The sequence below is a fragment of the Amblyomma americanum genome, chromosome 5, assembly GCF_052857255.1.
Source record: "Amblyomma americanum isolate KBUSLIRL-KWMA chromosome 5, ASM5285725v1, whole genome shotgun sequence".
NCBI lineage: Eukaryota > Metazoa > Arthropoda > Arachnida > Ixodida > Ixodidae > Amblyomma > Amblyomma americanum.
In genome coordinates this window covers 91,119,649-91,144,437 of record NC_135501.1, presented here as the reverse complement: position 1 = coordinate 91,144,437, position 24,789 = coordinate 91,119,649, and the positions used below count along the sequence as shown (strand labels likewise).

The following is a 24,789-nucleotide window of genomic DNA, read 5'->3' as shown; positions in this document are numbered from 1 at the left end:
GAAGGAAGGAAGGAAGGAAGGAAGGCCTCAGACGTTGCTGGCACATACCCACTACGGGGGAGTAGCCAAGACACAGGCGGTTAATTACTGGATACAGGAAAGTATTGACGGGAAAAGCAGTGGCAATAGTATGTAGTCTGATAGATTGGAAGAGGGAAGAAAAGGGGTCCAGTTAACTTGGAGATCGAAGACGGGACAATTGCTTAATGTGCATAATAGTACACAATGCCTGTAATGTTGCAATGTCGTACTGACTGAGAGCGGGAAAAAAAATTAGAATGGGAGTCGCTGCGTTTCTTGAAGAATATTTTGAACAGCAGAGTGCACACTCCTGTCGCTTCGTCCAAGCAAAGAAGCGCCAATGGAAAGAACAACCGCGGAAGACACAGGCAAGCTCAGTTGATGAAATGGAATTTGCAAAAGGCGCTTCCTCAAATGAGAAAAGCGGCGGCAGAACAGCAGGAAGTGATCTATTGTCTCAGGTTCGGCACAAAAAGGGCACAGTAGGGAAGCTGCCAGGCCAGATCTGTGAAGGTAGAAATTTAGAAGGGGAACCCGGCAACGCAAGCGCGTGAAAGAGCGCCAGTGTTTGCTACTCCAAGGATGCAGAAGATGCTGATGTTCGGGAGATGATGTAAGAGCAGAGGCAGCAAATTCCTGAAATATTGTGTAGCTGCGAAACATCACCGCAGCTGTATATGCACACGATGGCAGGACAGCAACAATTGGGCCGCTGAGAGAAGCTCTTGCTAAGGAATCTGCAACCTCATTTAAATGAAAGCCCATGTGACCTGGTACCCAAAGCAACCTTACCGAATTTAGATGGAGCGGAATCAGGAACTTAAAGAGGCGTAATGGCCGATAGTCAGTGGGTGAGCATAAGAAAGATCAAATGGACAGAGAGTCTGTCATAACTACGACCTGGGAAACGGTAGATTCTAATTTTCGTAAGGCTAAGATTACTGCTTATAATTCAGAAAGAAAAATTGAGTGAAGTCAGGAAGACGGAGAGAAAAAGACCAATCCAGTGAAGGTGAAAAAATTCCCACACCTGCCTTTTCGCGATCCAGCGAGGCATCGGTAGCAATAAGAACATGAGAGGGAAAGGACCTTAGGTGGTCCTGCAATAGACCCTGAAGAAGCGGGAAGGGCTGCAGCTTTGCATTCGACGGGAAAATGTCATCAAATGCAATCTGGACAGATGAGGAGTTGTTATATATTTGGCGGACATCTGTGAAATGAATATTTATGCGATCAAGGAGGGACAGCACGTAACATACCTGAGGGGTATGAAATCGAGACCAGGCAGCACTAAAAAAGGCGGAAGGATGACTAAGAAATATTATACTGGAAGCGTGAAGAGGTGAATCGCAAAGTTTTAAAATTATTTGAACTGTTAAAAGGGGAAACCTAGTTGATAACAAAGGTATTCGCGCCTCAAGGTGCAAAACAGCATTGGCGACATATTTTGGAAGCCCCAGACAAAGGCGCAACGCCTCACGCTCCAAAAGCACAAGAGGCGAAGTTTATAGGTACGAGCTCCTAAGAATAAAACACTCCCGAACTCCAAAATTGGGCGGACGTACATTTTATAAATAATCAGAAGCGTATGCCTTCTCATGCCTGACCTAGCACTACAAAGCCTGCGCAGGATGTCAATGGCCCGAACTCCTTTTGCATAAACTTGCTCAATATGTGGCCGCCAGGAGAGAGTAGAGTCGTATATTACACCGAGATACTTCACCGTCTGAAATTGAAGTATTATGTTATTTCTATATACCAGGCAGATATTTACAGGAACAGAAACTGGAAATACTAACAATGCGCATTTCTTCACATTAAGGGACAGTATAATTCTTCCTAGCCAGTTGTCAAGAACATTGAGGTAGTGTTGCAGGGTTTGATAAAGAGTGTGAATGTCACCTGCTGATGCAAAAAATGCAATATTGTCGGCGTACACATAAGTTTTCACATTTTGAATGCATGAAATTGAGCTTAGAAAAATGTTAAAAGACCGGGTGAGAGAACTGATCCTTGCGGAACACCTCTTGTCTGTGGAAATCTCCTTGAGGAAACGCCATTTTGGCAGCAGTAAAATTCTCTATTTTCCAAAAAAAACAGCAATACAGGCTACAAAATAGCTTGGGAAGTTGAGTTCCTGTAATCTTAGTAATAGAGTCGAGTGCTCCACGCTGTCGTATGCTTTACTGACATCCAAGGTGACAAGCGCAGCAAACTTTTTTCTATTGCGAGCTAATTAAATACGTCTCTCAAGGTCAGTATGAGCACACCAAATTGAACAACCCGGCCTGAAACCAATTTGGCATGGATTCAATATAGCATTTTCTGAAATAAATGACATGACACGGCTGAGAAGGACCCTTTCCACCAATATCACTAGGTTCGATGTTAACGAAATAGGGCGTATATTGTCTAAAGCTAAGCCCTCCCCTTGCTTTTTAAGCAATTGAACTATTTCAGCAAGACGCCACTCATGCGGTATCCAAGGACCTTTAATAGAATGGTTAATTAGAGCCAACAGGTCTGCAGGAGATTCATTGAACAAACTTTTGAACATAAATGAAGTGACCATATCGGCGCCAGAAGCCGCTGGGGATAAGCGCAGAACAAATTGCGAGAGCTCAGGCATAGAGACCTCAGTGAAATCACTTGAGGTGCATGTGAATATAGTAGGAGAAGGTAAAGCAGATGTAAAGCGAATCTCTAGGCCACACGCAATATCCTCTAAGGCCTTTGCGATGTCAGCAGGGGACTGAACGAGGGATTCAATGTTGGCAGCCGGAGGAATCACCTTGTTGCGCCTCATGAAATTAAGCAAAGCTCGTTTACTTCCTGATTGGGAAAGGAAATCATAATGATTTGTATTATACTCCTCCTTTGCTCGGGCGACAGTGCGCTTAAATGTTGCTGCAACATACTTATAATCCAGCCAATTTTTGGGCATTTATTGATGACAAGTTTCTTCCAAGCTGCTTTCCGTCGTCTATATGCACGCGTGCACTCAGCATTTCACCAATTGTTCGCGATTGCACCCTTTGTTCTCTTAACCAAAAGCTCAGACGTTTGCCTTGCATGGTCCAGTACTGAACATAGATGTGCAGCCTTGCTTTCGGCACTTCTCTGAGCGCGAGTGTCTGAAGTGATTTGGAGGGCTGATTTTAGCGTGTCTTTAAAGCAATTGTAATTTATTAACGTGCGCTGATGTCGCTCAGGAACAGTTAATTTACACGCAAACTTGAAACTAATCGCTAGATGATCACTGTTTGTTGCACAGTCAACAGGCGCCCAAGACATAACAGAGACTCCTGGGGAGGAAAAAGTTAAATCCAAGGCAGAGCGGCATTGACTGCGAACAAACGTAGGCAATCCGGAATTGTTGCAGATCAAGTTGTTGCCAGAAGCCCAATCAAATAGTCTAGAACCAAAGCTGTCTGTTTTAAACCCCCAAGTCACATGGTGCGAATTCAAGTCGCCAAGTAATAGAACCTGAGATCGGCTACTAGACATGAGTGAGTCAAGGGGCCGAGTGTCACGCACACCAGACGGGAAATATGCATTAGCTACCGTAAAGGGCGGTTGACCTGGGACACTGAGGTCAACCGCAAGGCTTTCACATGCTTTGTCCGCATATTGAAAAGAAATGCATGCCCTGTGGCAAAACTTTGTAGATATGAGCACTAACAACCCTCCCCCTCGTGATGACCGGTCAAGACGGAACGGATGGTAATCCTTGAGATGATAATTGATATTTGAAGTTAGCCATGTTTTCTGTAAAGCAACTAAATCTGGTAGAAGCTGATTGCATAGGCAATTTAAATCTGTTGAAGCTGAGAATATAGATCGACAATTCCACTGGAGTACACTTAAGAACCCTATCTTGGCGGAAGTGCCGCAGCCGCGACTGCCTTTTCTAGAATCCTGGTCTTAGCGTTTTGACTTGCGTTACTTTTTTTTGTCTTTGACTGGGGGCAAGATGGACCTGCAATATTCAGAGGAAACCCACTTCGTTTCTGGGCGCGGAGATCAGACTCCATATCCATACAATCCATAGAGGATGCGTCCATAACGCTATGCGAAGGAGAGGCCTGAGAGGCCTTTTGTTGCTCACATTGTTTTTGGCCCTGTGGAGCGGATTCGATTACTACAGAAGGAGGGGTAGCTTCCGAAGCCAAATATGACAAGAGCGGAGCGGTGGACGCCTGCTGAAGATTGGTCATCTGAGCAGCTATGACCTGCGAAATGCACGTGGACACGGTTTCCATAATGCGATCCATTGCATTTGCCACAGATTTCTCAACTGCCGCTGTAATAGCCTGGGACCAACTAGAATCCATTATGGGTGGGCATTTGGCTGCCACCCTAGAGTAGGCTGAGGCTCTCTCCGGCTCTCTCCTTAACTGCGGCAAAAGCCTCTCTCCACGTGCATCTGCGCTTGTCTGTAAGCTCGAGCACCTGAACTTCTTGTGCTCGTGGAGGACAGTCAGGCGAATCACTAGGGTGAGCTCCACTACAAAAACAACATTTCTCTTGCTGTTCAGGACATTCCTCTCTGCAATGACGTTCCCCACAGGCACAGCAGCGTAAGGCCGATTTGCAGGCTTTGCCGCTGTGGCCAAATCGCCAGCAGTTTTGGCACTGAAGGGGCCGAGAGTTAAAGGCATCTACTCGAAAAACCAATGGCCAAATGCTGCCGAACCAACTGGCCAACTATGGCTAGTAGCTAAAGATCTCCGTTAGGCGTAGGCCCGTGGACACTTGAACAAGAGCCCACCTTTGTGGACATTTTGTTATTTTTAAATAAAGTTGTTCGCCTTCTCATGCCCAGTTTCACTGGCTGTTTCGAGCTGGCCTTCCTCGATCGCCGTCTCGTCCGCGCTCGTGCGTGCTTGAAGTGTCTCCACTTACGTCGGACACTGGTACTATTGTGCGTAAATGGTGCCGTCGTCGCGTTACGAAAAAAATAAAAATTACAAAAATTGCTGGCGGATTATCATAGATAAGGACCCAAATATTTGTAGGACGCCTAGAGAGAGAGAGATAGAACACCTTTATTGAAAATGCTTGCAGAGTCGGTTAGGGTCCCACCACGCAGGGAGGACAAGCCTCTACGCGGCCACTACGTCAGTCTCGTGCGTTGTGCTCCTCGAGGTCTTGGTCCCTCGCTACTTCCGCGTATTCGAGAGGGCAGCCGCCCCCTTCCTGGGGGTGCTGCCGCCCCTTCTCCTGGGTTTAGCTCGGTCGCTGCCTTTCTACAGCTGCCGAAACCAGCTGGACGGTCTTGAGTTGTGTCTCTTGATCATTGCTCCTCGTTGCAGCCTCTAGCTGCGGTGGGATCGTCGTATTCTCGCTGGCTTCTCGCGGATTTACACTACATCCCCAAAGGATGTGAGCCGCGGTGGCTCTCTCCTTCACGCACAGTCTACACACGTCACTCGCGTACACACTCGGACACACGTGCTTCGCTAGCACCGGGGTTAGCAGGGACTCCGTCTGTAACTGTCTTTGTAACACTGCCTCCTTCCGGGTAACCTTCGGGTGAGGTGGCGGCATAGTCTGTCTGTTCAGTCTATACCATTTCGCTATTTCGTTGAAGGTGGTCATCTTGTCCTTGGCACTGCACCGCGACCAACACTCCGAGTCGGCCGAGCTTGCAGCCGCGCGGTTGGTTAGTCCTTGCCCGGCCGAGTTGGACGTCTCGTTGTGGTTCACGTTCCCGCGTTCCGACACGTCACTGCCCATGTGGGCCGGAAACTACTTGATCACCACAGAACTTTTGCGTCCGATGTCTTCGGCCTTGCGCAGTATGCGCACGGCCTCACTACATACCCTACCCTTCGCGTAGTCCTTCACTGCCGTTCTAGAGTCACAAAACACTGTAGTGCATCCGGGGTCGGAGACGGCCAAGGCGATGGCCAACTCCACCGCCGGGTTCGCTTCTCGAGTCCGGAAGCTCGCCGCGGTCTTCGTTGCACCCGTCGATGCCGCGACAACCACCACCGCGTATGCTTCGCTGCTCCTTCGATACTCCGCCGCGTCCACGTAGACGGCGCCTTCTCTAACGTGGAGGTCCACGAGAACCCTGGCCCTCGCCAGCCTCCGCTCCTTGCTGTGCTCGGGGTTCACATTGCTCGCGATCGGGCAGATCCTGAGCTTCCTGTTGCTGCTATCCGGTATAGGTACGTCTTTCTGCTGCGTTTCTTCCCTCGGCTCGAAGCCAAGGTCCAACAGTATCTGTCTTCCGGTTCTCGTTTCAGAGAGATGCTCGAGTTGCGCCGTTCTCTGTGCCTCGGCAACTTTGTCCAGCGTGTTGTGGACTCCAAGCGCCATGAATTTTTCGGTGCTCGCGCTCCCGAGGAGACCGAGTGCCGCCTTATACGCCTTGCGTATGGTGGCGTCTATTTTGTTACGTTCGCTCGGCCTCCAGTTGTGGAAGGCTGCCACGTACGTTATGTGGCTAACTGCGAAGGATTGAACGAGCCTAGTTAGGCTCTGCTCCTTCATCCCCGATTTTCTGTTGGACACCCTCCTGTTGAGCCTCATTGCCGCGGTCGCTTTGCCCGCGAGCTTGTTGACCGTTTCACCGTCGACTCGGTTTCGCTGGATGAGCAGCCCGAGCCCTCGAATCTTCTCGACTTCCGGTATTACTTGGCCTCCCGCCGTCTTGACCGTGATCTTGGGACGCTCGTAGTTGACTTCCGTATTCTTTCTTTTCCTGCCCGCTCCTTTCGGTGGAATCACCAACAGTTCTGACTTGGCAGGAGGGCAAATGAGTCCAGACCCGTCCTGCTGCTCCTCGATGGCATTGACCGCTTCATGGAGCGTTGTCTCGATGTGTTCGTCTCTTCCTCCCATTAACCATAGCGTAACGTCATCGGCGTAGATAGTGTGCCGGACGCCCGCTACTTTTTCTAGCCGGTTGGCCACCCAGATCATCACGAGGTTGAAGAGTAGCGGGGAGATCACTAAGCCCTGTGGAGTTCTGACGCTGCCTAGCTGCTTCTCTTCGAGATGCAGGTCTCCCGCACAGATTTTGGTGGTCCGTTTCGTCAGGAAGTCTTTGATATACTGATATGTCCTCCTGCCTATGTTTAACCTGGATACTTGGGCCTGGATAGCCAAGTGCCTCACTTTATCGAAGGCGCTCTGCGAGTCCAGGCCGAGTATGGCTCTGTTGTCCTTGGTGCCCGTCGTATCGTCGATGATCTCGTTCTTCAGTAAAAACATAGCGTCTTGCGTCCCGAGCTTGTTCCGAAACCCGATGATGAAATTTGGGTGAAGCTCCGGTACTTCTAGGTAGCGCTGCCACCTGTTCATGAAAACGTGCTCGAGGACCTTTCCCGCGCACTAAGTGAGATCGGCCTGAGGTTCTCTATGTTGGGCGGCCTGACAGGCTTGGGGATGAGGATCGTCTTGGCTGCTTTCCATTGCTTGGGCAGCCTTCCTTCTTGCCAGTGCTTGTTGTAGAAGTTCGTGTGTGTTTTGATGGCTGCTTCGTCGAGGTTCTTGAGCGCTCTGTTGGTCACTCGATCGGGATTCGCGGCAGACTTGCCATTGAGATCCTGCAGGACAACTCTGATTTTCCACGTCTGGATGTCTCGATCTGGCGTCTCGTTCTCGTTGACTTGGTAATCCGGCTGTCTTTCCGGGGGGGGGGGGGGGGGTCGGCAGGTACTTGGCGTCCAAGCGTCGCTTGACCTCGTCCTCCCCGTGTTCGCAGATTCTCTTGCGTAGGATCCTGGTCAGGTTCTTGTGTTGGCGGCCTCTGGTCTTGGTTTCGTCGAGGAGGTGCCGTTTCGTCGAGGAGTGTTAGGTGCACAGCACCCTGCAGTTTACCTCGATCTGCCTGTTGAGCTCGGCGATCTTGGTTGGTTCGTCGCTTCTGCCACCTCGCCTTAATGAACTGCTTGGCTTCTATCAGGTGGACCAGCCGACTGTCCATCTTGTCTATCCGTTCGTAGGTCTCCAGCTCTTTGATGGCTCCTTCCATCGTCTCAACGCAGTTGGCCGCCCATTGCTCGATGTCCGTAATGTCCAGTTGCACCGCGGGTAGCGCCTATCGAAAGGCGTCCCAGTCCTTAATGCAATGCTTCCTTATGCCGGTGTTGCCTTGGCCTTCGAGCGGTACGACGACCTCCACGGTGTAGTGATCGCTGCCCAGCTCTTGGTCCGTGTTTCCTCATTTCGCTTCTCTCGATCCTACGTCGGTTTTGACGAGGGTAGGGTCCGGAGTGGTGTCTCTCGTAACCGATGTGCCGATCCTTGTGGGAAAGGCCGGATCCGTGATTAGGTTCAGTCCAACGTCGGTGGCGTCCTGCATCAACTCTCTCCCCTTGACCGTCGTTATGTGGTAGCCCCAGTCTTGGCTCGGAGCGTTAAAGTCTCCGCACACTAGGAGCATATTGCTTCCCGCGACTGAAGTTGTCTTGTGGAATAGTGCCTTGAACCTCTGTGGTCCGTGGGACGGATTGCTGTAGACGTTCACCAGGAAAGTGCGTTCCTTCCTCTTCTTGCCCGTGATTACTTCCACCGTGCAGTGTTCGATGGCGCTTCTGCAGACCATTTCGTGTTCCATGAAGGTGATTCCTTTCCTGACGAAGGTGTAGACCCCTGTGCCCTTGCCCTTGGACGCGTCCCGTTTGCTCGGCGGGCTGCCGTGCGACCGGTAGCCCGGTAGTCTCGGCGTCTCTTTGCTGTGTGTTTCTTGAATCATTATGACGTCTGGTTTCCGCGTTAGTTGCTGCAAGTGTTGCTGCAGCACCGCTCTCTTGCCGGTAAAGCCGTTGCAGTTCCAGTGCCAGACCAAGAGGTCTCTCACTGACGATGTGGATGCTGCTGTACGTGCTGTCTCGTCCATGATTGCTGCAGTTTGGCAATGATCTGTGCTTCCATACCCTGTATTTGTGTCTGTATCTGCATCTGCAGCTGTGCCTGCATCTGCATCATTATGTTCTCGATCGTGCTCTGCTTGTTCGTTGTCATCTGCTGAACCGTTTGCGTGAGTGCAGTGAGGCGTTCCTTGGTTACCTTGCTGGTCGCCTCAACACGGTCGAGTCTGTCGTCCTGTTTTTCGATTCTCTCCATTATCATTCGTTCCTTGGCGCCCTCTATGGCTCTCCTCTTGTGAGCCGGTCCCGCCGCTTTCGTGCTCTCTGGTCCAACTCGACCTCTGGTTCGTCCTCGGTTATCTCTTGTTTCCTCTCTTGTGCGGGCTTTGGCAGCAGCTGCTGCTGTTGCTGCATCTCAATTAATTCCTTAGCTTCTCGTTGATTTCCTTGATGGTTGCGCCCTGTTCGGCGATCCTCCGCTTTAGCTTCTCGTTCTCGTCTCTTAGGGCTTTTACCACCCCGTTCTATTCTTGGATCTTCGTCGCGGGGTTTTGCGCCGGTGGTTGTCTCTTCTCTGCCATGTTTGCCTTGACTGCTTCGGCCCAGGTGACTCTCTCTCTCTCGACTGCGACGGTCTGTGGCGGCTGGCGCTCCTGCCTCCCTTGCTGTTGTCCCTCTTGCGGCTGCTGTCGCGCTGCCTCAAATCCCCTCGGGGTCTCTCGGCAGACGGCGCTCGCAGCGGCGAAAAGCTTTCCGGATCCGGTTGTTACCCCCCAGTAGCACAAATGGGGCTCTGAATTGCGGGCCCTTGTGGGCCCGGCACGGGCTGCCCATAGGGGCCCAACGTGGGATATGTGCGGGATTTGCAACTCGGCATCGGGGGGGGGGGGGGGGGCGGACCTACAAGGGCAACCCAGTGAGCTTACTGCATAGCCCCACGCAGCTCCGCGCTGAATCCCCTTGGGCAACCCGTTCCGGGCCCACGCGGGCCAGCCCATTCCGGGCCCACGCGGGCTAGCCCGTTCCGGGCCCACGCGGGCTAGCCCATTCCGGGCCCACGCGGGCTAGCCCATTCTGGGCCCACGCGGGCTAGCCCATTCCTGGCCCACGCGGGCTAGCCCATTCCGGGCCCACTTGGGCTAGCCCGTCCCAGGCCCCTTTAGCGAACCCGTCCCGGGCCCCCTTGAGCTAGTCCGTTCTGGTCCCAGTAGGCTTCTTACGAGGCACTTGCGGGAAGTCAACAAAGGTAACCCATATAGAACCCATAGCCTTTGGGCCCACCGACCCAATTAGACTTAAGGCTCACCTGCCAACCCAGAGAGGCTTTCTTCACTTCAGTATTCTTTGTGTACATGTTACTACTGAAATTACATTCCACATATCTGACATTACAATGCAAGTAAGAAATCTTATGTATTTTTGCAAGACATATGTTGGGCATTAAAAGAATGCCCCAATTACTGGGGTGAAGGGTCCACCCCCTTCATCCGAGCTCTCCGACCGCCATCCCGGTCTCTCGCCCCCCGCAGGAATGCAGCCACTCTGTTGTTGATGCCTTCAATGGTGGCTGTAGGTATTCTGCGCTGCACAGCAGCTGTAAAAGATAACAAATAAACACACACATACCCCGCCCCTTCAATGTGTACCTGAGGGCCACATGAGGTTTTACTACAGTCTTCACGATAAGTTTCGTAGTCTCATCAATCGTCTAGCCCCCGATAAGTGCCAGCTTTCTGATCTGAAATAGAATATACAGAATACACAAAAGCGAACTACATGCCATTAATACCCTACAATGAATCTTTAATAAAGCTCCCTCTTAGAGGGAGCCAACAAAATGTGGAAGTCAACAAAAAATCAGAATCATGTAGAACAGGGTCATAGAGAGGACTCAAACAGACTTATGATCACAGTGGTGTGATCTCTCAGCCTAACGATAACAGAATTCTCTGTTTTCTTCTATACGCCCATCTCTGCATCATCATATTAACTTCTGTTTATGCATGACTCAATGGCATATGCTTCCCAAACAATAAGGTAAGGGGAAAAAGTGAAGCCATTACTTTAAGGCCACCTTGAATCACGACAAGATTGTAGCCAGGAGCTACATGAGTGATGTAAGCACATAACAGTGAGCTGCAACTATGTATAGCAAGGCTAACACTTGTGCTAATTTCTTGTAGTAGGCTAGGTATTATCTACAGCAAATCCGCATTCAACTACATGTGTACAAAATGAAGCTCTCAGGTCTACAATTCCAAATGCAACATGAGGAAATTTTTTTCGAAGTCCCAAATTAATCTGATGTGGGCTCACCATATGTAGAAGGCTGAGATTAAACTACACCTGAACAAAACACTTTGCATCAAAACAATATTAAAATGAATTAATATGTTGCCAGTAGTTCATAGGCACAATTGAAAGAAATGCAATACTAAGGCAAATATTAATTCAGATCACAATTCTATGCTCATGATGCAAATAACTGAATACTGTTGCCATCTCCAAAAAAGAACTCGCATATTTGCGCACTTCTATACGACGACCACGGCTCGATTGGCATGCATATAAGTGTGAAGTGTCCGCATTAAAGAATTGTTAGAAGTTCAAAGCTCGTCCTTGTCTGTCTACTCTGCCGTTTTTTGTAAGCTGCTATGCCTGTAATTCACGCTAACCTGCTGCAACAACAGCTGTGATCCACACGTTAGTAAATCAGCAAAGCGCAGCTGCACATAGCTGTACTGAATATTTTTCAACACTCAATTGCAAGTCACTCGTTTACTTTTTTTAAGGCACTTAACTATCCGCACCTGCAGGTTACCCTCGCTTTCACCTGCATGGTTCAGTCGTTCTCCTACTGTTCCATATCTGTGCATGCACCACATGCCACTCTTCATAGCTTGTGCAATGCACTCTCCTCACATGCAAAGCTGGCACCAGTATCGCGCCACACTGAGAAAAAGACCATAGAGGCCCTTCCTATTCTGGAATAATTCTGTTTGGAAGCTTTCAAATTTTTGCACATAATGAAGCACTTCACAGAACTCTAGAAAATCATTGCCATGCACTTTTCATGTCAAAAGCAGGCAACAATGTTTCAGCTTCTTGCAGAACAACTTTACAAATTGTTTTCTTACCTTTTCTCTTTTCTTTAAGGTGTTTTGCACACCGAAATAACGAGCTTTCACTGCATATTTTTTGCACAGCACCAAGTTTCTCCTAGACCGCATGTCAGCTTATGCTACAACGATATGGTCTGCAGAACAAATCTGCTGAACAAGACTGCAAAAGTTCATTAAATGTTTTGATTTTTTTAAAATTTTATTATAGACACCTCATGGGCCTTTGGGTGAGTGCTTTACATGAGGGGACTGTAAAGGGACCGTAAAAAATATTCAAATTGTCATATGACCCTTAACAAAACTGACAAGGACTACTTGCACCAGAGTAAATTTATACATTGGAAGACTGAGCAAAGGTTGCCCTCGTTTGGGATGAGAACAACATAAAAATGGCTATTTTTCGCATTTCCATTAATATTTTGTGCGCACTGTCACGAGCAAACTCCAAACCTCTAACCTGTAATGACCTCCTCCGAGTCTTTCAAGGTGCAATGCTGTAGTGGCGGTGCGTCACGGCAGCATCTCGTGCGAACAGGCTTCACCGCACAACGCACGAAATGACCCTTGACGAGTGCACAGTTTGTAACGATGAAAGAACCGCACAGATGGAAGCGAGGAAAATGCGCAGCGCCGGCAATGAGAGTTTGAAACAGCATTCAGCTGAGCATGGTTAGCTCACTGATGGACGTCTGATAGCTGCTGTTGCCACGGGCTAGCGTGAAGCTCATAGAAGCAAAACCAAAACTATGATGTCACCCTATTCTCGGAGATGAGTACATTCATTTTTTATCATGCGTGCAGTTGTGTGCATGTCATAGGTGCGTACTGAACTCTGCAGCATGCATTTAGGGTTTAGGGAGGGCCACCTTGACGATTGCTTACCGTGCCGATCAGATGTGGATGGAGCTAGCCTTTAAGAGCTCGTTCAAATTAACCGGTGCGAGACGCAAAGCGTCCAAATTGGCAGGCGTTCAAAGCCATGGCCGTTAGCCAGGACCATGCTGGCAGTTCAAATTTTTAGGGTTTATGAATTAATGGGAGTCGAATTTACCAGTAAAAGTTGAAAGTCTCTGATTTTACACGGAAGCAGGCAGCTGCTGCCACGGTCTCTGCCCCCTCTGTTCCTGCCCTCTGCCACCTATGGCTGCCGTGCCGGTCATGGCACTCGTTTTTGCAAACAGTTTTATGGTTCTACATTCTCTCTGCATTTTAGAGGCAATGTACCCTTGTGATATGACTGACTAGGCCGCTATATCACGGGGACACTTCTCCGGCCCTGTGCCAGGCGCCAGGCTACTCACGGTGTGGCAGGGAAGAGTTAGAACTAACCATGGCAGAATCTATTCGCGTTCGAATTAAGAGGCTTTATTATTACATATATACGAAGTAGTACACTTAAAATTATCCAAAAATTCGTTTTACTGACCTATGAACTAACGAGCTTTACTGGAACTACTTCAAGACTTGCCCCCATATATTTCTAACATCACTTGAAAAGACAAAGGGCAGCAAATGTTTTCTTACCAGAAGAGCCCTCTGGTCTTTATCTGACAAAACCTCTTCAATGTCTGCCAGTTTTTCCAGTGACGTTGCTACCATCACGGTATCTCTTTCAGTTTCCATGTCTAGAGTGGCAGAATAGTTCCCCTTTAACTCCTTAATATCACTACGAATCTCCAGCAGCAGCTTAACGATGCGATGATTTATGAATAGAAAAAAAATACTTGCCTAAATAAGAGAGCATGAATTGAACTGAAAGAATAGCTGGACTGAGCAAATACAACAAAAGTGTACATACAGATGACTCATTAGTATTAATTGATCTTATTTAACCTTTCTTGGTACAAACTTCTGGTTTACTCAAGTAGAACCTTTGTTTCCATCGACAAGTGCAATGGTCTTATCAAAATAAAATTTAAAGCAAGAGTTCGGTTACCTTCAAGTTCAAATTATTAAAGGGACCAATACCGGACCAAAATATGTCATGAGATTATGGCGGAAAAGAAATATAATAAACTTCAGAGGGCCCCAACTGAACGTGCGCAACATGGGCTGCGCTGTCATGAAACATCCTGCTCAGCAAGGTCTAAACTAAGCGCTTGGCTATTGGCGCAGAAAATTTTTCAGGTGGCGACCACCACCGCTTGCCTGATTATTTTTGGCGCCATTATTGTCAAGGCTAAACTGTCAATAAAATCCCTTTGTTTTCTTTTGAACAGCTATTTACTTAGCTCCCACATGTGAAGCATTCTGTGTATGACCGAACCGAATAGCTAGATACATGCCTTGCAGGCTGTCTTGGCATACAAATGTCTCCTTAGACGACAAGCCTGCAAAAGTATATGAAGTTGCATTTAAATAATTATTAGTAAAGTTACCGGTATCAAGCGCATTGGCCAAGTGAGGCCGACTACTACAGTAAACACCCGCATACAATACGAGGCGTCTTTCCAGAATGTATCATGTCAAACTTGCAGCTCACATCAAATGCAGATCCTAGCAATTTTCAGTTCAAATTTGTAGATCCAGTTTCATAATATTCTGTGCTAACACCATAAGGCTTCCAATGATTGAGCCCTTATCTAGCAGTATTTTCGGTACCTAGTTTCTACCAATTTAGACGTTTTGATTTTAATGTCTTTTAATTATGTTATCGCATGAAAGGCGATCGCATCTCTCATGATGTCTGGATCATGAAAGCAGTACATGACTGCTTTTAAAAGAAAAAATTTCAGCTGGCGCAAGCAAAGGTACCCCGTCATGCACTACTACATGGTATGGGTGAGATAGATTCCATTCCATCAAGCTGACCTCGCAATGCCCATGCTATCAAAATAAACTACCGCATCTCGCACTGTCTCGGGATTGCAAAAGCAGTACTAGGCTCCTTTAAATGGAGAGAAATTGTAGCTGCTGAAAGCATAGGTACCGCATGAAGCGCTTCTACATGGCCTGGATGATGTAGGGAAAGCCTGTATAGTTGCTGTCGCTGAACAGGAGACACTTGAGTCAGCATTCTCAAGGAGTCCATCAGTTGTGCTTCCGACAAATGTGGGATGTCAAATGTGCTCCACAATGCCAGAGATGAGTTTCAATTAAAAGACATAATTGATAAGGGGCTCTCTGAAGACTACACCTGACGGCCACCACCGCTGAGACACCGAATGCAGAGCAAATAAGAAATGCTTTCAGTGAGCTTTTCTTACTTTCATTTTACGTGTAAAATTCATTAAAATATAAATTGGTCTACTCACGCTGCTGCTCAGACGAAATGCCTTCCTTTCCTGCACCTGAAATGTTGACAATTATTGAACCCTTCAGTTTACTCAGAAGGACGACAGCGGTGGCTCAGTGGTTACGGCACTCTGCTGTTGACCCCCAAAACACGGGTTCGATCCCGGCCGCAGCAGTAGAATTTCGATGGACGCAATATTCTAGAGGCCTGTATAATGTGTGATGTCAGTGACTCAGTGCATGTTAAAGAGCCCCAGGTAGCCGAATTCTCCTGAGCCCTTCACTAAGGCATCGCTCATGGCCTGAGTTGCTTTCATTCACAGCTGTTCATTCACAGCAGGGAAATCACCTTGCCTCGCATTTTGCCAGCAGCTCAAAATTTCTGGTTGGTTTGTTAGTTTGTGGGGTTTGATGTCGCAAAGCGACTCAGGACATGAGGGACGCTGTAGAGGAGGGCTCTGGATAATTCGACTGCATGAGGTTATTTAGTGTGCACTGACATTGCACATTACAAGGATCTTTAGCATTTCACCTACATCAAATTTCTCCCGCAGCCGGGATCAACTCCATGTTTTCCGGGTAAGCAGCAGACCACCATAACCACCGAGCCACCGGGGCAGCGAATCAAAATCTCTAAATAAACAAAAAGCAGAAATAACACTCTCACATCAGTTACTGCACAGAAGGTACCCTGGGCAAGTGTACACAAATAGTAATAAAACTAAGTTCAACGCAGCTGAAACATCAGAATTTGACACTTGGTTGACAGTATGACAGATGATGTCTCAGCATCATAACAAATACTGCGATGTCATCATGTTGTTAGGGTGCCGACGCAGCAGGTTCATACGTTTATTATGCATGGTTCACTGTGTGTGCAATTCTGCATCGGTATCGTCATCATCAATATGACTGCGACCTCTAGATGGCAATGGCCTGTCCCATGTCTTTCCAATCAACCCTGTCCTTTGCCAGCTGCGTCCAACGTATCCCGCAAACTTCCTAATCTCATCTGCCCACCTCACTTTCTGCCGCCCCCTGCTATGTTTGTCTTCCATAGGAATCAACTCAGTTACCCTTAAAGACCAGCCGTTAGCTTTCCTTCATATTGCGTGCCCTTCCCAAGCCCGTTTCTTCCTCTTGATTTCGACTGTAGGCAGTTTCAAAAATCAGGTGCAATGCTGTCAAAGCTAGAGTTCTTCTTTGCACTGCCTGCAGCTGCAACCAAAAAGTAGTGCGTTCCTTTTGGTGATCGAAACATAGTGAATGCTTTGCCTGCAGGCTTACTACATTGCACATTTGTCATGAGCTTAAATGCACTTTTATTGCTGACGACACGCTGTCGCTTTCCCCTGGCTCAGACCACTCGGCCACAGAAGTGTAGAGTAACACGTCTCGCTTTATTTTCCTATGCGGACTACTTCCGTACCTTTCACAGCGTTGCACCTGATGTATGAAACGGAGTATAGGATGTCACTAATCCACGTTTGTTCCTTGACCCACTCTTCCCGCTTCCGGTCTCTTAACGTTACACCTATCATTTTTCTTTTCATTGCTCACTGCGGTGTCCTTAAACCGCATTAACATTTAGCAAGATAAAGCATAAAAAGCCAGTCATGGAAAAGATGATAGTGCAATGAATATGGCAGAACTTATGAAGGGTCATTCCTCAATGTAGTGTCTATCTTGGCCTACAAATGGGACATTATGGCAGCACATGCAATTGTCAACTTTTTTTGTTGCTGCGGGTTTAGTCAGTAACACAGCTGTGATGCAGTCAAAGCACTATTTGCTAGTTGCTGGAGATGAGTACACTGATGAGAACTCGTTTCTTTAAAGCGTGTATTTCACAGACTACATTGCCATATGTGAGTATAGCTGCTACCAGCACATTACCATAAAATGATACTATTCAACTGGTGCTCCCTGTGCCTTGAACAACAGCACCGTACATGAGCAGCAGCCAAAAGTGCCGCATTGCAAAGTGAAAGAATTAAGCAACACAGACTCTGATCATATTGAAGAATTTTGCTTGGAAGTTCCTGGCACTGTGCACAATGAAGCATGACATCTGTAGAAAATAGTGGCAACTGCAGTTCTGATATCAACAGCAGTGACCATTTCTCAGCTTTCCACCAAATAAATTTACTGTAATGCAAATGCGCTTTTCCAGTTTTTTTTTCTTCACTCATTACTAAACCATTTTTTTCTAAACCTTTGAAGTACAAATCAACAAGCTCACAATAACGGCTTGTTGATCACTCAATCTACTTACTTCGCTAAACATGCTCCACGATATTAAATAGTATAGCTGTCTACGTGTTTTATTCTTTGTAATGATGCATAAGGCATTAGCATACATGGCTTACCACGAAGTATTCACCTACGACCGCTAAATATTTTATAATCAAATTTCTCTCTCATGGTTAATCAGTTTCAACAGACAAATGATAGCTGTGTTGCCAAAGGTATGTACAGGTCATGCGAGGCATGAAAAGAACTGCGACATAATCATTGCCTAATCATTCTGATTCACTGTCGACAAATGCCTGCCTGTCTCAACAGGCAAAATGTCCACGAATGAAAATGCGGCAATTACATTGCAGCTTTTAGAGTGAAAGCTCTATTTCACAACCAAACTTGCAAAAGCCGTTTGATCGCTGAAGCCTGACCTTGAATAAATAAATAAGATAATATTGCCACAACTGGGTTTCGAACCCGTGGCAGCGCGAACAGGTCAGTTTCGCTGGCCTCTGCATAAGAGCGCTATGCTATTACTGCAGCCGATCAGGCCTCGTGTTAAAATCCAACACACTCTTGCGCTGTGCATTGCATGTCGTCACCTTCATCACCTAATATTACTGTCGAAGTAATATTGTGGTCCCATGCATTTGACTAACAGTGCCCAGGTGGCAATAACGAGCCCATGTGTGGCTAATTTGGGTTCCACTCATGTTGTAGGGAATTATGAGAATACATTCTAGTGCATACTGATTAAAACCATTTTCCGTTCCTTTGAGTTCACATCACCGAGCTTTTTCTGTATATTTGTTTTTTAATCATAGCGAGTGCAAGGCTGCCTTCAATGGCCATTATCGTGGTGTATTCCCATTGAGTGTATGTCAGCAGACACTGGTAGTTGCCATGTGGCACTGGCTGATTCCCATTGAGTGCAATATGTTTCGTGTGATGGTGGTATCAGAAGATGCCATGAGAAGAGAATTCACTTCATTCGCTTATTCCGCATTACACAAGAATGTCAACAGCAAACCAAGATTATTTTCAGGTCATCTGTAGCATTCATCAAGACATGTCATCATCAGGCCCACTGGGCAGACAATCATGCTTTGCTAGGTATGTTTAAGAAATGCTGCAAGCGAGGAAAAAACCTTACGCAGTTCACTGTTGATATTGAAGCACATTTTGCCAGTTCTGCAGAGTTCTAAATAATCAAGAACTTTTACACACTTGCTGTTGACAGGTATAAAGCATCAGTTTGAATTAAACAAGTGTACATTAACGAGAGTCCACTGTAACAATGTATAATAATCACAAATATTCCTACAAAAAAATAAAACAACATTATTCCATCTACTGCACTGACCTCCAACTCCATGTGCATGTGAAATCCAGAGGCTCCCATCCGAGATTGAGTCCTGATAACGGGAATGGCATCTGGAGCATGTTCATCTGCATGGTGGTGAGAGCTGCAGGGATGTGTGAAAATATGAGACACTATAGCATGCGTGTTGAGAAGCAGCACATATAATGCTGCGCACGTGGCACCTTGAAGAATGCCAAGGATACATGGGGCGACCACAATATCATAACATTACTGCAGTTCCAGCTGCCACATTACACCTGCAGCATTTTTCTAAAACATCAAATAAAGTGGTTTGTCACAAAATGAATTTTCAGGGCTCTATCTCCTACTTCCGGCAGCAGATGCATCTGCCCTATACTACTGTACTGCTCCCTTTTGCACACTACCTCCCCAGCAGCTTGCAATAGGCTCCTTAGAATGATGTGCAATTTTAGAATGCCATCCAACAAGGACTGGCAACTAAGTCTATGACACACACACTATTGTACTCAATGTAGTCAGTATTTTTTACCGTAATACATCAATTTAATATTATTTCCCCGTTCCCATGTAACCCAACAATGGGAAGGCAGTGACTAACAAGGTTTCCTTTCTAATTCTTGCACACTTCAGTGTGCTTTCATGACTTTGAAAATACAAAGGAATTTTAATTATTTTTCTAATTAGTGTACACATCGTTTTGCATTCATGGTTTCATTGTAGTTTCAGCCTGGCCCACTCGAGCACACAGTGCAAAGTTTTTGGAAATAAGCTTTATTTTTTTCATTATGTACAAAACTAGAATGTTTTCTCATTCAACTGTACCCCCGCATGATATTGAAAAACTCTTGGAACATCAATACAGATCATATGCATCTGATATTTATATAGGAAAAGGTTCTCGAGACTCTGAGTAAACATATTTTCTTTGCATAAAATCAGTATTTCAAGAAATGCTGCAAGTCAGCACAGAAGCCAAAAAACAGTCCATACTTCCACGGTTTTCTAAGGCATACATTAACTATTCTATTCACCTATTAGCTCACCTCAATCCAGGTTCAAAGAGCTGGAGCCGGCACAGTCATGGGCAGCATTATGGCTCACAGTGTCTTCTGGGGTAGATTCTACATCACTGTTGCAAGGTGTTATTGCAATACGCAATGACATGACACATGAGTGTCATAGTGACGAACAGTTAAAATGATACTGAAAACCACACATTTCGACAGAATTGCCTGTCTGGTTGCTTCTGACAACTTATAATAAGCTGGCACATCTTCGACCAAAAACTTAATTTAAAACCAAAAGCTTCAAAGCAACCTCTGCTCCTTCAGGGGTGACTGGGGGTGGTGGCTAGCATGTTTTAAGTATGCATGGAGTGGAGCAGAAGGCAGAAAGAAGGAAAGAGGTGATGAGAAAGGTGCTGGTGGAGGGGGCTAGGGGGAGGATGTTTGCACTAATTGTTAAGGCTATTAGTCACATTGCAGGGCTGTGCAGTGAGGGTCAATGGCGACTTTTCTTCTTGGAGCTGCAGAGCGATGTCCCTGCGCATATACTGGGCGAGGTTTCCCTTTGTGCGGTTGATGTTGTTCGGGGTTCTTTGAATCTGCAAACATTGGAGCAAGAGCCTTTTTTGACAATTTGTTTCGGTTCCGAGGATGCTGGTTTTGCTGAAGTTGATTCTGTGGGCTGAGCCATTGACCGTCACAGCATAGCCTGGCAATGTGACTATAGCAACCTTTACCCTTAGTGCCAATGTCCTCCCATCTACTCCCCCTAACCCCCCCCCCCCCCCAACACCATTCGCATCACTGTATTCTTTCTTTCAGCTCTGTGCTAGCCCGAATTATGCAGGCAATGTATAAGTTCGTGCTAGTCACCTTTACTTTTTTTAGAAATCAAGACATATTGGTTACAGTATGAAATGAACATGTAAAGTGCACAGACAATGGCCCTTAAGTCAAATGACTGCACAGGGACCCCTCACATTCTTATTTACATTGCTGCTATTAAGAAATACAACCTGATCAAAGAAAGGGCAAAATGGAGCTCTCAACAACTTTCGTTTAGCCCGTACTTAAATCGAGGAGTAATTACTCATTACCATCCACCTCAACACAGCCACTTGGATACCTGCAGAAAAATAAAATCTATTCCAATCTGTTTGTTTGTTTTGAGGGATTCAACGTCCCAAAGTGACTCGAGTTGTAAGGAACAATGTAGTGGAGGACTCCAGGTAATTTCGACCACCTGGGATTCTTTAGTGCACAGACATCGCACAGTACATGAGCATCTTGCATTTGGCCTCCATCGAAACATGACCGCTGCGTACTGCCAGGGGGAAATGGGGAGGCCCCTATATGCATTAGACCAACAGCCTTCTGTGATGAAGGTAATGAACTTTTCTCATGGATCACATCTCAAAGTAGAATGCAAGGCGAGGAGCGAGAAAGAAAACTGAAACTCAGAAATAGTAGTACATGGCAATACCCTGCACTTTGACCTTCATCAAACCCATAAAACAGCTAGGGTTAATGAAAAATTAGAAAGTAATGCGGGAATACCCACAAGAATTACAAACTGTTGCACTGGAAATGTGTCCGAAATAGGAAACCTGGGGCCCAAGTAAAGGAATGTTCGGTTGAAAAATAGAACATCCTTCAGCCACTTCGCATGCAACGTAACTGTCCTGGGGAGCAAAAACTGCAGAGAAAATGTTACAATACGACCTTTCTGGCAGCAACAGAAAACACGTTGACAGCTCTGTCTAAACGTTGTTCTGACTTTTTGCAGATGAGTGTCATTTTTCTTTTGCCATTTTGGCAAGTTTTAACTTGGTGTGTTAACTGTTGCTGCCGGAAACTGTGTTGTAGGCATGTGTGATGAAATGATATGCTTGATATGTACAACAGAAGTAGACATGGATGATTCTTACTTGATGTGTAGTGACTGCAATTATGCGTATCACTTAGGGAAATGCTCTGGTGTTCCTGAAAGCCAATTCAATTTCATGGGGAAAAAACAAAAAAGTCATGGCGATGCAAGACATGTCGAGCGGGACGATCACGAAGTGGACCGAAGAGAAATTGGCAGATGAAATGCCTCAGATTAGCCTTGTTCTTGTAGATATACAGGAAAAACTTGCAACGCTTCTCAGCCTGAAGGACACCGTTGAAAACACTGAGCAAGCTGTGCAGCTGATGTCTGATAAATACAACAAGATTCTTGCTGACACTGCACGTCATGAGACCGAAATCAAGGAAATTAAGACCAAGGTACAAAGGCTTGAGCAACGGGAAGTAACTGAAGTGCAAACTATGCAGGAACAATTAAATGACCTTGAATCGAGGAACCGTAAACTGAACTTGGAGTTTAACGGAATTGCACAAACTGAAAAGGAAGATTTGCTTGGTAAAGTCAAAGCTGTCGCTAAGACAATAGCTGTTTCAGAATTAGCCCAACATGAAGTTGTTGCCATTCATCGCCTTCCTTCCAAGCCCGGAAAAATCCCTGGCATTATCCTTCGCTTTGCCCGACCAGATATGGCTGAAGAATGGCTCAAGAAGAGGCATGCCCTAAGTACCCTTCCATCGCAAGTGTACATTCAAGAAAATTGAACAAAGCACTCAAGGGACTTACTTTTTGAAGTAATGAAATGGGCTAAAGAACATGACTTTCAATATGTGTGGCACAGGAATGCTGGATTTTTATTCGGTGCAGGGTTAGGGAGCGTGCGTGGCGAATCCAAGCAATGAACGAACTGGATAGGATTGCGATCAGCATTCCTCATTAGCTTATTTGACTGTTTTTCGTTGCTTTCCCCAAACAATGTAATGAACAGACAACACTATGTATCTCGAAATGATTTTGACAACTACGTTGGCGGCTACTTTCAGTCTTCCTTTAATGCATTTCACGCTAATATGCAATCTGCTCGTAATAAAAGCACTTCGCTAGAGGTTTTGTTAAATAAGATTAAGACCCAGTTCAGTGTACTCATGTTGAGTGAAACATGGTATCACGATGATAATGATGCACTTAGTATGCCGGGATATCAGACATGTAATCTTAGTCGAAGTAACGGTGGATGAGGTGGTGTTGCTATGCTGATAAAGAAAGATGTAAAATATGAATTCCTCCCAGCTTTCACAAACTCAGCAACAGATTTCGAGTTATTATCTTTACGTTGGAACAAGTTGGTGCTTGTAGTGCTGAACAGACCCCCTGAAGGAAACTTATCAATTTTCTTTTTCTTGAGTCTCCTTTCACACACATTTATGAGTGCTGCCTTGGGCTTATTTGCGGATGAGATTTTAATGTAAATATGCTTAGAACAACCTCAGGTTCTGTTAAAGAAATTAAGCTGTTGCTTGAATCACAAAACATTACCAATAATATATATCTTCCAACACGTGTTACGTCCAGTTTGTCAACATTGCTTGACCAATTGTTAATCAATTATGCAGCCCATTATGTTAAATCGGGAGTGCTTGCATGCGATCTCAGTGATCACCTCCCTATTTTTGTCTGTGTGGAAATTTAGATAAGGAAAAACGAGTAAATCGCAGTTACCTACCAGCCAATTTTGCCATCCCAGTTAGACCAATTTCTTTATGATATAAAGAAAACAGACTGGTCAGATGAACAAGAATCAGACACCCTAATATCTAATTCAGCTTATTTCCTGATAAATTTACCGTCCTTTACAGAAAACATTTGTCTTTCTGAACTATTAGCACATCTAGAAAAAATTAGGAAACCTTGGATATATGATTATCTACTGGCCAAAATTATGGTCAAGAACGACATGTTTCACATGTTTATTAAGACTCGAGGAATGACTAAGCTGAAGGAATTTAAGAAATGTAGAAATGGTCTTAATAAGGAAATCAGGAAAGCTAAAAGTGACTATCTTGAAAATTCTTTCAGCACGGTCAAGCATGATTGCAAGTCTACTTGGCGGAAACTAAATGAGGTTTTGGGCCGTTTATCTATGTCTGACCAAATAAGTCAGCTGAAAAAAAAATGATCAGCTAGTATCCGGTTCTGCTCTGGCAGATGCTTTTAATGAACACTCCGCAAATTTCCCGGTACCAACATTATCTAATCATGCAAACCCGCTCAGTAATGAACACCCCTATAGTGTTTTCCTCAGTGCTGTTACAGTGAAGTGTATTTAAAAATTATGCAGTTAAAAAATTCCGCCAGCTGTGATGTCATCGACGTGTATATTAAGCCGATAAAAGATGTTTTCGATGTTACAGCAGCTGTCCTAACAAACATATCTAATTTGTGCATAACCCATCTGGAGTCTTTCCCAAGAGCATGCAAATAGCAAAAGTAAGGGCTATCTAAAAGAAAGGTGACCATAAAAATCCTAATAACGATCGCCCAGTATCGATTCTTCCTGTTTTTTCCAAAGGGTTAGAAAAAACTTATGCTTGTGCGCTTTGAATCCTTTTTTTTGGAAAAGTGAACAGTATAACTGATGCCCAGTATGGTTTTAGAAAATTCAGATCTGCACAACTTGCTTTGGTATTCCAAAAAGCTTACATTTTAACAAATATAGGTAATAAGAAATATGTACTAGGTATATTTCTAGATTTTACAAAAGATTTTGTTTATCTGAACCGCAATCTACTTCTTGTAAAATTAAAAAAACTATAGTGTTCGTGGATTACCGTTAGAGCAAATTAAATCATACCTTTCGCATCGCGTCCAACATGTTCAGATTAACGGGCATTCTCCAGATTTAACTTGTACATACTCGGGGGATCCGCAGGGAAGTATTTTAGGGCCATTTTTATTCAATATCTACTTAAACAACATTGTCAATGTGGACTCGCAAGCTGAGTTGGTTATCTACGCCGATGACACCAACATTTTTTGTGTTTCGAAAAATTGTACAGAACTGTTAAGCATTGGAAACTGTATTATCAATGTAGGTGAATGGACAAACCAGAATTGTGTAATATTAAACGATTCCAAAACAAGAGCAATTGTT

The 24,789-nt window shown here is 45.7% G+C and overlaps 2 pseudogenes; both read right to left on the bottom strand.

The window, feature by feature from the left end:
• Positions 1-5,183: 5,183 nt before the first annotated feature.
• LOC144134875 (uncharacterized) lies at positions 5,184-7,335 on the bottom strand (annotated as a pseudogene).
• A 1,497-nt stretch (positions 7,336-8,832) lies between these two features.
• LOC144134043 (uncharacterized) overlaps positions 8,833-24,789 on the bottom strand; it is a 45,029-nt pseudogene continuing 29,072 nt past the window's right edge.